Genomic DNA, 13,254 nt, shown 5'->3' with positions numbered 1-13,254 from the left:
TATTCTAAAAAACAAAGTTATAACAATATAGTAAATATTCGTAAAATACACATATAGACTGTAATTTAGCTAATATACTGCTATAGTTTTTTTACTAGTGTAAATTATTTCTTGTTTTAGAATATGACAAATATTCTAAAAAACGAAGTTATAGCAATATAGCGAATATATTCATTATTTCGTCTTTTTTTTTACATATGAAAACATGATTCCTTCCTGCTTAAATTGCTTGTGGGCCAATGACTCATTAATCCACAAGAAAGAAACAAATTAGCGAAGTTGCGATATTAATATTCGCTATTCGAATATTCGCGCTCAACACTAGTCCTTACACGTGCAGCAGCCATTTTAGAAAAAAAATGTGATTCGTTACCACGAAGCACAAGGAAATTCGGCTTTGGTGCAAATTAAATTTTTCCTGAAATTCGGATCGAATTCTGCTTCGTCAGCTTTAATTCGCTCATCTCTATTTATTAGTAAAAGTTACGTTTTATCTCCCATTCTTTTCCCTCCTGGGATTCTTGTCCTAAATCAGTTTCCCTTTATTTCTATGTTCACAAACATGTTTAAAATCATATTTTATTTTTTTATATTGGATACTGATTATATTCAACTTAGCAGCATATCCATGCGATTAATATACCAATAGACATGGTAGCACATAGAAGTATCTGGGAGTGATAACGAATTCAAGCCTAAAACCATTTTGCTTTATTTCAGTCATCACACGTTTTAAATTTTTTATTTTTTTGTGGAGGTGGGGATCGTTTATTATATTCAAATTAACAGCATCAATACGTCATTACTACACTAATGCACAATATTATCTGAGAGGCCCAAAAAAGTCCGGGCTAGAAAAGGGTTCCAAGCGAAAGACCTAGAGCCAGAATGTGGGTATTAGCAGAACCAACTATCCGGCCAGAAGTAGTGGTAGTAGTAGGCCCCGTTGTCCCTGCTGGCTTTGGAAAGGCACAATATTATAGTTGAGGAGACAGAGGACGAGAATGTGGATCGGATCGCTCACTCCTCCTTTCAGTTGCAGCAGGAGGACATGGAGTGGACATCAAGTTCGACACCGTGACATGGAGCCAGGGGTCACAGCGTTCCTCCTTGCTGCCCTAAATAAGGCTTTCAGTGGAAGTCTCTCAGTCTTCACTTTCTTTTTACTAGGAAGTGTCAAGAAAACCCCACACCCTGCGGCAGGTAGTCAAGAAAGTCTCCCTGTTGACAACCTGTGTGAGAGCTCTTACGATTTGGGCTTTCCTGAGTAGGAGGTTGGGGAGGAGGCTGGTGACCCCATGCATACCTGTGTTGATGGTGGTAGTAATAGGGTTCTAAATGTAGGACAGCATCCATGCTTACGCCCCCTTCCCTGCCCATGCCGTACCCACAATTTCAGACCTGACATGAGCAGGGAAAAGTGCTTATAGTGTAATTTGAGCATATTTCAGATTAGTAAATGACCCCCTATGTTTTTGAGGTTGAGGAGAGGCAGCACCCGAGTAACATGGCTAGGTCCTTTCCACCTCTCCCAGTATATCATGAAGCTGACTCCAACGCCAGGCACTTTTTTCACTCCTTAACCTCCTCCTCCATTGACACGGTCCCAACGCCATCAGCAGCAGAGCTGATCGGCCTGGGAGAGAGTAGCCACACAGGCAAGCAGCTGCTCAAGTACATCAAGCACCAAATATACTGCTGGATGTCACCTCACTGACTCCAACTGGGCAAGGTGGTCAGCGACAATGGGCACAACATCCTGGCCGCCCTGAACCTGGGGGAATTAATACATGGTCCCTGAAAAGAACTTAAAAGGCACTGGCATGCGCAAGGTGCTGGCAATGCCCAGGGGACTGTCCCTATTTTCAGCCATTCTTATGTGGTAAGGAACGCTCTCCTGGACTTGCAGCATCAGAATGGTATGCATCTATACTGCTTAATCTGTGATGTTCCAACTCGCTGGATTTCAACATTGCACATGCTCTAGCATCTGTACGAGCAGCAGAAAGCCGTGAACGATTTGGTCATGCAGGTGGACCTGTAGCTGTTGGGGACCTGTAACGTCCCAGAGTGGCATTGCCACTTCTTCAACCCGCTACTGTCTCTAATAGGCTAATATATTGTCATCTTGTGTATTTATTTGAGGGCCACTACACTGTGCATTCCTATTTATAATGCAACTGTTGTGTTCAAATGTAATGTGCTTGGTTCACAAGCAGGTGGCAGCAAACACGGCAGAGCTAAAGTAGGGTAGAATGGAGATTTCCATTCCATTCTAACCCCCCTCTGTGGAGAAGTGGGCGAGTCCCATTTCTGCAGGAAGGGTGGGCACGAGTGCCAAGCCAGCCAGAGTACCCTAGGCTCTGCTGGTCATGGAGGCAAAAGCCTGAAGCCTCAGGAGCCAGGAGGAAATTTCCCTGGCCAAATCTAGAGACAGACCAGACTACAGAAATTGAAGTCCAGCATACAGCAGAGGCAAAGTCATACAGTCAGCCTGTCAGTACAGCAGAGTTTAGAGAAAGCAAGCAGAGTTATTGAGCAAGCCTGCCAAGTTTAATGCTAAAGCCTGCTGGGACCAAGAAAAAGTCTGAAAACTGGTTGAAGGAACATTTATCCAAGTAAAGCTGCTGTTCGACTTTATACAAAGTCTGGACTCAAAATATCTCTTTTAAATCCCCCAATTATTCCCCCTTTTTATTGCTTCGGAGACAAAGCTTGGGGTCCAGCTGAATCCAGGTAGGAGCACCATGACACACATAAAGGGACATTTTAGGCCACACCACTATACCACTCGGTATTCCTACGTCTGGGTAGTGTCTTAAAGGGCCCTAAGAGGAGGAGCCTTTTGCAATTGGCGTCACGAACATAATTTATTTCAGTGTCTTTATACTACAAGGCCTACAGAGTTGACAGAAAACATACATACAGTCCGACGGTGGTGAATTACCAATTGCCTTGAAAAATGGTGTCAGCGAAGGAAAACACACTAAAAATGACTTTATTACGTTTACTGCAGAGCAACAGGCACAGGAAAGTGTGCGCTGGCATCCGAGGGGTTAATCCGCCATCTTTGCCTGTGATGGCGTATCTTCTTCTTGCACCCCAAGAGCAGGAAAACAATTGAATGTCTAGCCCTAGAGCAGGAAAATACAACCCTGCCCACAGGAAACAACCCAGTGCAAATGTACAGAGAGGAAACTCCACCCCTTAAGCTCCTCCTCCCTCACCAGTTTGTTGTGACGAATAAGAAGGCAAGATGGCACGGCCTAAGCCGAACTGGAGTGAGATGATGTATGGATGATGTCCCGGAGATTATGGTATCCCAAATCCTGCAGAGACCAGAGAAAGGATCTGGGGCGTTTCACCGCGCTGGATGGTGTGGTGGAGGCGGCCAGAGTATCCAATCCGCCTCCCAGGAAGAGCAGGGCCTTCATTGGCCTCAACCCCATGGTCCCTAAAGAAGTGACAGCCCAAGCCACAACTATGTGGGAGTACAAGTGGGCCATCGAAGACTGGGCAATCTGCGTTTTGGATCGACCATGGCCAGGGGACCCAAAATTGGAACGGCGAAGAGGGACCGTCATCTGGTTTTTGGTCGAGAGGGGAAGTGGCTTAATCATGGATGACAAGACCGGTGAGGAGCTATTTGTGGGACGTCGCTCCGTCAAGCGCCACTACCTGCCCCAGGCCCGGCACAGCTTGTACAAGGGGGACCATGTGAAATATAACCCCATGGAGGCCCTCAAGGGACCCTTTACTGTTGGAGTGACCCTCCTGGAGAAGCCCCTGGTTCCACTGCCGACACCGGAGTGCTGGCAGGAAGATCCAGCTACTAAGGGGTCGGGTACGTTGCCTGCCTGAACCACCCACCTATCAATTAGGATGTGCATCCACCACCGCGTTTACATACAGTCTGACGGTGGTGATTTACCAATTGCCCTGAAAGATGGTGTCAGCGATGGAAAGAGCCTCCTAGGATTCACTACCACAACCAGAGTATTGCCTACCACCGCCTCTTCAGCCGGAGATCCTTAATCCGTTTCCCATGGCAGGAGGTCCCGGTCCAGTAAGGCAAAAAGTTGCAGCAGCAGTGGCGAGTGTGACCACCAGGTTACTACCCAGATCAGCCACTAAAGGTCAGTGGAGCTCCACTACAGCATCAATTATGGCTTACAAAGGGTGCCTCTTATGAGCTTCAGCAGTTCCAGCAGCGGAGAGGATGTCAGCTCCTTCCTCTAAGAAGCTCCTCCGCTGCATTATCCTTCAAGTATCTTAAAAGAAAATAACTTTGGACTAATGGGAGCCACTTCATGGACTGGACTTGATGGGTGAGGACTTGTTGGCTATGTTTTTTATATGTTTTTATTGCCCCGTTTGTTCCTCCCCCGGATGGCCATGCTCGTCAGGACTCCACCATCTGAAAAAATGCCTCCCTGTTGCGCATGTCTGCGCCAAATTTCCTTTCCCCCCCCCCCTTCTCAGGTTATTTAGAAGCCCCCTTTTACTTAAAAGGGTTCTCATTTACCACTGCTGCTACTTTATATTTTATACCTATGTGGATTACAAATTACATTGTTGCCTTGTGTGAATTACAAAAAGTGACATTACTACCTCCTATATCCTATATGGATTACAAATAATGACGTAGTTATTTCTAGTGGATTACAAAGGACTTTTGTACTACATGGTTCCAGTTTGGTGCATTTGATCCATCAGCACTGAAGAAAAATGTTAATTGTATTGCACTATTTAATTGCATTATGTATTTGTACTATTTTTGCACTGACCTTTTCAAGTTTTCAGCAACGTTTTAAGTATTGTGACCATTGTGTGTGTTCCTTTATAGATACTGCAATGTGATATTATGCACTTTTCAATGGATATTTGCACTTAATGTTGTTAGCCATAAAGTCAGCACCTTACGCTAGCTAATATGGACTGCCTCTGAGGACGTCAGGTTACGTCACAAGCAGATCTATGATCGTCAAGGGTAACCTCACTTCTAATGTATGTTTAGAGGGATTAATCTTCCTGAAGTTCTTAGAGAGAACCGCCTTCTCCTCGTACTTACTATGTGGCGCCATGATGACAATGTGGGTCTGTGCCAGGTGTACCAACACCACCCAACCCCCTTGCCTTCTGTGATTCTATTTTCAACAGGTGAATTGTTTTATCAATTAATTATCTACATATACAGTCAGGTCCATAAATATTGGGACATCAACACAATTCTAACATTTTTGGCTCTATACACCACCACAATGGATTTGAAAAAACAAAACAAAAACAATATGTGCTTTAACTGCAGACTTTAATTTGAGGGTATTTACATCCAAATCAGGTGAACGGTGTAGGAATTACAACAGTTTGCATATGTGCCTCCCACTTCTCAGCTGTTCCATTTCCAGGTGTGTGTTATTCCCTCATTATCCCAATTACAATGAGCAGAGAAAAGGTCCAGAGGTCATTTCCAGTCTGCTATTTGCATTTGGAATCTGTTGCTGTCAACTCTCAAGATGAGATCCAAAGAGCTGTCACTACTATCAGTGAAGCAAGCCATTATTAGGCTGAAAAAAACAGAACAAACCCATCAGAGAGCGAGCAAAAACATTAGGCGTGGCCAAAACAACTGTTTGGAACATTCCTAAAAAGAAGGAACACACTGGTGAGCTCAGCAACACCAAAACACCGGGAAGACCACGGAAAACAACTGTGGTGGATGACCAAAGAATTCTTTCCTGGTGAAGAAAACACCCTTCACAACAGTTGGCCAGATCAAGAACACTCTCCAGGAGGTAGGTGTATGTGTGTAAAAGTCAACAATCAAGAGAAGACTTCACCAGAGTGAAAACAGAGGGTTCACCACAAGATGTAAACCATTGGTGATCCTCAAAAACAGAAAGGCCAGATTAGAGTTTTCCAAACAACATCTAAAAAAGCCTTCACAGTTCTGGAACAATATCCTATGGACAGATGAGACCAAGATCAACTTGTACCAGAGTGATGGGAAGAGAAGAGTATGGAGAAGGAAATTAACTGCTCATGATCTTAAGCATACCACCTCATCAGTGAAGCATCGTGATGGAGGAAGGAAGTACGCAAGCATCAGATGCACCACAGCAGCTGTCTATTTGCAGTCTTTGATTGCACCTATGTTCCTCTATCTGTTCCTTAAATCCTACACTAAAATCTGTTCTAGGTACTCAGCTAGTGTTGAGTGAATCAAAGCATCTGAAGTGGAATTCGATACAAAGTTTAGGAAAAATTTGATTTGTAACGAATCCAAATTTCCCCCCACTTCGTGTTTATGAATCATTTTGTTTTCCTAAAGTGTCATGGCGTGGGCATGTATGGCTGCCAATGGAACTGGTTCTCTTGTTTTTATTCATGATGTGACTGCTGACAAAAGCAGCAGGATGAATTCTGAAGTGTTTCGGGCAATATTATCTGCTCATATTCAGCCAAATGCTTCAGAACCCAAAGCATACTGCAAAAGCAACCAAAGAGTTTTTTAAGGGAAAGAAGTGGAATGTTATGCAATGGCCAAGTCAATCACCTGACCTAAATCCTATTGAGCATTTCACTGCTGAAGACAAAACTGAAGGGAAAATGCCCCAAGAACAAGCAGGAACTGAAGACAGTTGCAGTAGAGGCCTGGAAGAGCATCACCAGGGATGAAACCCAGTGTCTGGTGATGTCTATGCGTTCCAGACTTCAGGCTGTAATTGACTGCAAAGGATTTAAAACCAAGTATTAAAAAGTGAAAGTTGTATTTATGATTATTATTCTGTCCCATTACTTTTGGTCCCTTAACCAGTTGGAGGCACAGATGCAAACTTCTGTAATTCCTGCACCGTTCACCTGATTTGAATGTAAATACCATCAAATTAAACCTGACAGTCTGCAGGTAAAGCACATCTTGTTTGTTTCATTTCAAATCCATTGTGGTGGTGGTGTATAGAGCCAAAAATGTTAGAATCGTGTCGATGTCCCAATATTTATGGACCTGGCTGTATATACTGTGCACATTCTGAACTATGGACCCCTGAGGAAGCCAGTCTGACCTGATGATACGCGTGGGGCGTACTCTACCTACACACCATGCCCACTAGTAGCCGTAATTTTTGATGCCTTATTTATGATGTTATAGCTATATACTGTATAATACTCCGTTGGTGTTCATGTGTTTCCATTTAGAAACTGGTGGTTGTAAGTATGTGTGTTGGACTTATATTTATTCCACACACAGTTCAGTAATTGTATACAATGATATTATTCTGTGGGTTTTGTGTTTTCTAATAAATGATATACTTTTACACAAAATTTATTTTATTTTTATCGTCAGAGAAAAAGTTCTGCCATGGACACGAATTTGCACTCACTTATGCAAATCTATTTTTGGTGACGGGAAGATAAACATTTACTGAAGATTTAAGTTTCTACAGATCATTTTTTGGTTGATGATGCTTTAATTTCTTGGAAGGATGAGAGGTCCCATTTTGATAATTTTGTTCTTCTATTAAACATGAATAATAATTGAATCACATATCTATTAATCAAGGTGGTGTCACACTGGACAGGATACAAGATACACAGAATACCACCAAACAAGTGTCTAGGCAAGAAGCTGGGGATAAAGGTCACCTCCTGACAAATCCCTACCAGCTCTCCCTAGACTTCTATGCCCACGTTCAGACCATGAAGGTTGGAATGAACGTGTCCCCGTGCCTAGGCTGAAGATTACCTAAAATCCCTAAGATGGTGAAAGGGGGAAAGAGGCTGTCTGCTACCTCCGGACCTGTAGGAGTCAGGCGTCTCTCTAACAGCCTAGACAGACAACCACAAGAAAAACACAACCAACTTATCTTGTTACTAAGCAGGAACAGCAAATCCTTCCTTCCTTCTTTCCACAGAGCGAGCTATAACCCGCACAGGACACTGGGAGTGGGTGTAATTTAAACTCATACCAACGACCCCACCCAGTGCACCTGAAGGGAGGCGGATACAGCTCAACTCCAAAACAAAAACAAAAGGCTACTGTCATGGTCTTACCTTCTTGCTGTTCTCCTTCATTTGACATGTGCTGGCGGCCATCTTGGTTTCTGGGTTTCTTGTAGCCTCCCACCCGGCAGCTTCTCCTTCCCACTGGGAGGAGCTGGATGCCTAGCTCATATATATAGGAGGTCTGTGGCTTCAGTTCCTTGCTTGGTCCTCCTGTGTTCACATGCTTCTAAGACTGCTGCTGCTTCTGGTTCCTGATCCTGGCTTCGTCTGACTACCCTGCTGGTTCCTGATCCAGGCTTCGTCTGACTACCCTCCTGGTTCCTGACCTCTGGCTTCGCAAGACCCTGCTTCGGTTTAGCCATCCGTTTGGACTTTTGCCTTACAGCTTGATTCTCAATAAAGCCTTCTTATTTCCACTTATCTCTTGTTGTACGTCTGGTTCATGGTTCCTTGACATTAGGACCAAGCCATGAATTCTGACGGTACAGGGCCATCCTCGCTACCTACGCTGGTTGCCAGACTTGATCAGCAGGATCACCTGTTGGGTCGGTTCGCTGTGGCGTTGCAAACCCTGCTTGAACGCACGGCTCATTTAGCTTCCGTTGCCGATGGGTCGGTTGTCGCTCCTGGGCCCGCTCCTACTGCCGCTCTGGTTGTTGCGCCAGAGTCTACCCCGACACCTGTTGCTGCGCCTGCGGTGTTTCGGGGTATGACCGGTTCTGCCCCCCTTCCACAGCGCTTTGGGGGAGAGCCAACTCAGTGCCGAGGTTTCCTTAACCAGGTGGGCATTTATTTCGAGTTGCTGCCACATGCCTTTCCTACTGAGAGATCAAAGGTGGGCTTCTTGATCTCGCTGCTCTCGGACAAGACCTTGGCCTGGGCCAGCCCTTTATGGGAGAACAACAATCCGGTGGTTGCCGAGTTTTCCGGTTTTGTCGCTTCTCTTCGGAAGGTATTCGATGTGCCGGTTCGTGCTGCCTCTGCTGCGAAGCTCCTTATGTCCATCAGACAGGGTTCACGATCCGTAGCTGAATACGCCATTGAGTTTCGTACCCTGGCAGCAGAGGTGGGCTGGAATAATGAGGCTCTGGTCGCTGCTTTCTCTCATGGTCTCTCGGATGCCTTGAAGGATGAGGTTGCAGCTAAGGACCTACCAGTGGAGCTCGAGTCTCTTATTTCTTTCCTGATTTTGATTGACACCAGACTCAGGGAGAGACCTTCCTTTAAGGAGAGCCTGCGGAGGTCTTCTAACAGATTTGCGCCTACGTTTGCTGTCCCACCCGTGCCTCCCTCTCCTCCCACGCCTCCTGGGGATGACTTGTCTGGGGGTGAACCCATGCAGCTGGGGTTTGCTCGCCTGTCCGAGGGGGAGAGGGCACTCCGGAGATGCGAGGGCCGATGCATGTACTGTGGTCTCGGTGGGCATTTTCGGTTGGCATGCCCGAACCGTCCGGGAAACGCTCGCACCTGAGATCCTGTCGGGGGCAGATCTTGGGTGGAGTCTCCTCGTCCCCGGTTTCCCGTGTTGACAAACCACTGATTACTGTTGTCCTCTCCTGGGTTGGGGGCTCGGTGACGACTCAGGTGTTGGTGGACTCTGGTGCTGGTGGTTTGTTCATTGATAGTGTGTTCGCTGCCGCCAATTCCATTCCTCTGCAGCCTCGAGGTTCCCCACTGGCTCTTGAGGCGATAGACGGCAGACCCCTTCTGCCGCCACACGTGACTCATGAGACCCTTCCAGTGGGGATGGCCATTGGTGCCGTTCACAGAGAGTCGGTCTGTCTCCAGGTTATTTCGTCTCCACACTACTCGGTGGTCTTGGGGTACCCCTGGCTCCAGAAGCATAATCCGACTTTCGATTGGAGGTCGGCCGAGATCCTCTCGTGGTCACCGCAGTGTGGGGCTAGTTGCATCCATGGGTCTGTCAAGTTGCTGTGTACTTCCTCGGACTCTCTGTTGCCTCCTGAATACGAGGAGTACCGGGATGTATTCGATAAGGTGCGTGCGGTTGCCCTACCTCCGCACCGCCCATACGATTGTGCCATAGAGTTACAATCTGGTGCCGTTCCTCCTCGTGGCAAAGTCTATCCACTGTCGGTAGCGGAGAATGAGGCCATGGAGGAGTACGTGAGGGAGGCGCTTTCACGCGGACACATTCGCAAATCCTCGTCCCCGGCAGGGGCTGGATTTTTCTTTGTGAAAAAGAAGGGCGGTGAGTTGAGGCCTTGCATCGATTACAGGGGTCTCAATCGCATCACGATCAAGAACGCTTACCCGATACCCTTGATTTCGCCTCAAAGGGGCCACGGTCTTTACCAAACTCGACCTGAGGGCGGCATATAACCTGGTAAGGATCAAGGCGGGCGATGAGTGGAAGACCGCGTTTAACACCAGGACCGGTCATTATGAATCCTTGGTTATGCCCTTTGGGTTGTGCAATGCGCCCGCAGTCTTCCAGGAATTCATCAACGATGTTTTCCGTGACCTGTTGCAGCAGTGTGTGGTGGTCTATTTGGATGACATCTTGGTATATTCTGAATCCATGGAGGCCCACATTCTGGATGTCAGACGAGTGTTGCAACGGTTACGAGAGAACAAGCTGTTCGGTAAGCTTGAGAAATGCGAATTTCACCGATCCCAGGTAACCTTCTTAGGTTACATCATTTCCGCTGAAGGGTTCTCCATGGATCCTGAGAAGGTTTCGGCTGTCTTACAGTGGCCCCAGCCCAGTGGTCTTCGTGCCCTGCAGCGCTTTTTGGGATTCGCCAATTATTATCGGAAGTTTATCAGGGACTTTTCCATGCTAGCCAAGCCTCTCACGGATCTGACCAGGAAGGGCAGTAATCCCCAGGTCTGGCCGCTCGAGGCCATCCGAGCTTTTGAGGCTCTAAAGTCCGCCTTTGTGTCGGCTCCGATTCTGTCGCATCCCAACCCTGGGTTGCCTTTTGTCCTCGAGGTGGACGCGTCTGAGACGGGAGTAGGCGCCCTTCTGTCTCTGCGTAGAACACCAGAGGGTCCTCTGCTTCCTTGTGGGTTTTACTCCCGGAAACTGTCTTCCGCGGAGTGCAACTATCAGATTGGTGACAGGGAGTTATTGGCCATCGTGCAGGCCCTTAAAGAATGGAGGCACTTGCTCGAGGGTTCGGTGGTTCCGGTTCTCATCCTGACGGACCACAAGAATCTGACCTACCTCTCTGAGGCCAAGAGATTGACACCACGTCAGGCCAGATGGGCTCTGTTCTTGTCACGTTTTAATTACGTGGTCTCCTACCTACCCGGTTCCAAGAACATCAGAGCGGATGCCTTATCACGGCAGTACTCCGAGCTGTCCGGGCAGGAGTCGATTCCGACTTCGGTCATACCTCCGAATCAGATCCTGGCCGCCATTCGCACCAGCCTGACCTCTCCCCTGGGTGAGCAGATTTTGGCGGCTCAATCTGGTGCTCCCTCTGGGAGACCCAACGGCAGATGTTTTGTGCCTGAGGAGTTGCGCACTCGGTTGTTGCGAACCTACCATAACTCCAAGGCCGCGGGGCATCCTGGAAAGAATCAGCTGTCCTGGGCTGTTTCACGTCTGTTCTGGTGGCCTTCTCTACGTTCCGACATCGCCGCATATGTAGCGGCATGCTCCGTTTGTGCCCAGAGTAAGTCCCCTCGGCACCGTCCGTTGGGCCTTTTGCAACCCATAGCCACCGGGGAGCGTCCTTGGTCACACCTGGGGATGGATTTCATTGTGGACCTCCCTGCATCCCGAGGCCATACGGTCATTCTCATGATTGTGGATCGGTTTTCCAAAATGTGCCACTGTGTTCCTCTTAAGAAGTTACCCTCTGCACAAGAGTTGGCCACGATTTTTGCCAGGGAGGTCTTCCGGTTGCACGGTTTGCCCAAGGAGATTGTGTCGGATCGGGGGAGTCAGTTCGTGTCCAGGTTCTGGCGCTCCTTTTGCTCCCAGTTGGGGATTCATCTCTCTTTCTCCTCGGCCTACCACCCTCAGTCCAATGGGGCCGCAGAACGATCCAATCAGGCCTTGGAGCAATTCCTTCGTTGCTATGTCTCCGATCACCAAGACAATTGGGTTGACCTCCTGCCTTGGGCTGAGTTTGCCAGGAACACGGCGGTGAACTCTTCCTCTGGGACGTCTCCCTTCATGGCCAATTATGGGTTCCAACCTGCCGTGTTACCGGAGGTATTCTCTCCCCAGGATATTCCGGCTGTGGAGGATCACCTTTCCGTCCTACGTGCTTCTTGGGTACAGATCCAGAGGTCCCTTGAGGTCTCTGCGCAGCGCCAGAGACTCCAGGCTGATCGCAGACGAGCGCCCGCTCCTTCCTACCAGGTCGGAGACCGCGTATGGTTGTCCACCCGCAACCTCAACCTTCGAGTGCCCACTCCCAAGCTGGCGCCTCGCTTTGTTGGTCCCTTCCGAGTGCTTCGCAGGGTAAACCCGGTAGACTATGCCCTTGCGCTTCCTCCTGGCATGCGGATCTCCAACGTGTTTCATGTCTCTCTCTTGAAGCCACTGGTGTGTAATCGTTTCACTTCCTCGGTTCCTCGGCCTCGTCCGGTCCAAGTGGGCAATCGTGAGGAGTATGAGGTGAGCAATATCCTGGACTCACGCCTGGTCCGCGGTCGGGTGCAGTTTTTGGTCCATTGGCGTGGTTATGGTCCAGAGGAGCGTTCCTGGGTTCCCTCCGCAGATGTCCATGCTCCTGCCTTGCTCCGAGCCTTCCACGCACGCTTCCCTCAGAAACCGTTCTTTACTCCGCGGAGGAGGGGCCCTTGAGGGGGAGGTACTGTCATGGTCTTACCTTCTTGCTGTTCTCCTTCGTTTGACATGTGCTGGCGGCCATCTTGGTTTCTGGGTTTCTTGTAGCCTCCCACCCGGCAGCTTCTCCTTCCCACTGGGAGGAGCTGGATGCCTAGCTCATATATATATAGGAGGTCTGTGGCTTCAGTTCCTTGCTTGGTCCTCCTGTGTTCACATGCTTCTAAGACTGCTGCTGCTTCTGGTTCCTGATCCTGGCTTCGTCTGACTACCCTGCTGGTTCCTGATCCAGGCTTCGTCTGACTACCCTGCTGGTTCCTGATCCAGGCTTCGTCTGATTACCCTCCTGGTTCCTGACCTCTGGCTTCGCAAGACCCTGCTTCGGTTTAGCCATCCGTTTGGACTTTTGCCTTACAGCTTGATTCTCAATAAAGCCTTCTTATTTCCACTTATCTCTTGTTGTACGTCTGGTTCATGGTTCT

This window comes from Bufo gargarizans, chromosome 2 (genome assembly GCF_014858855.1).
Source record: "Bufo gargarizans isolate SCDJY-AF-19 chromosome 2, ASM1485885v1, whole genome shotgun sequence".
In the NCBI taxonomy this organism is placed as follows: Eukaryota; Metazoa; Chordata; class Amphibia; order Anura; family Bufonidae; genus Bufo; species Bufo gargarizans.
The sequence above is the reverse complement of the archived record's forward strand: the minus strand, read 5'-3'. Positions refer to the sequence as shown.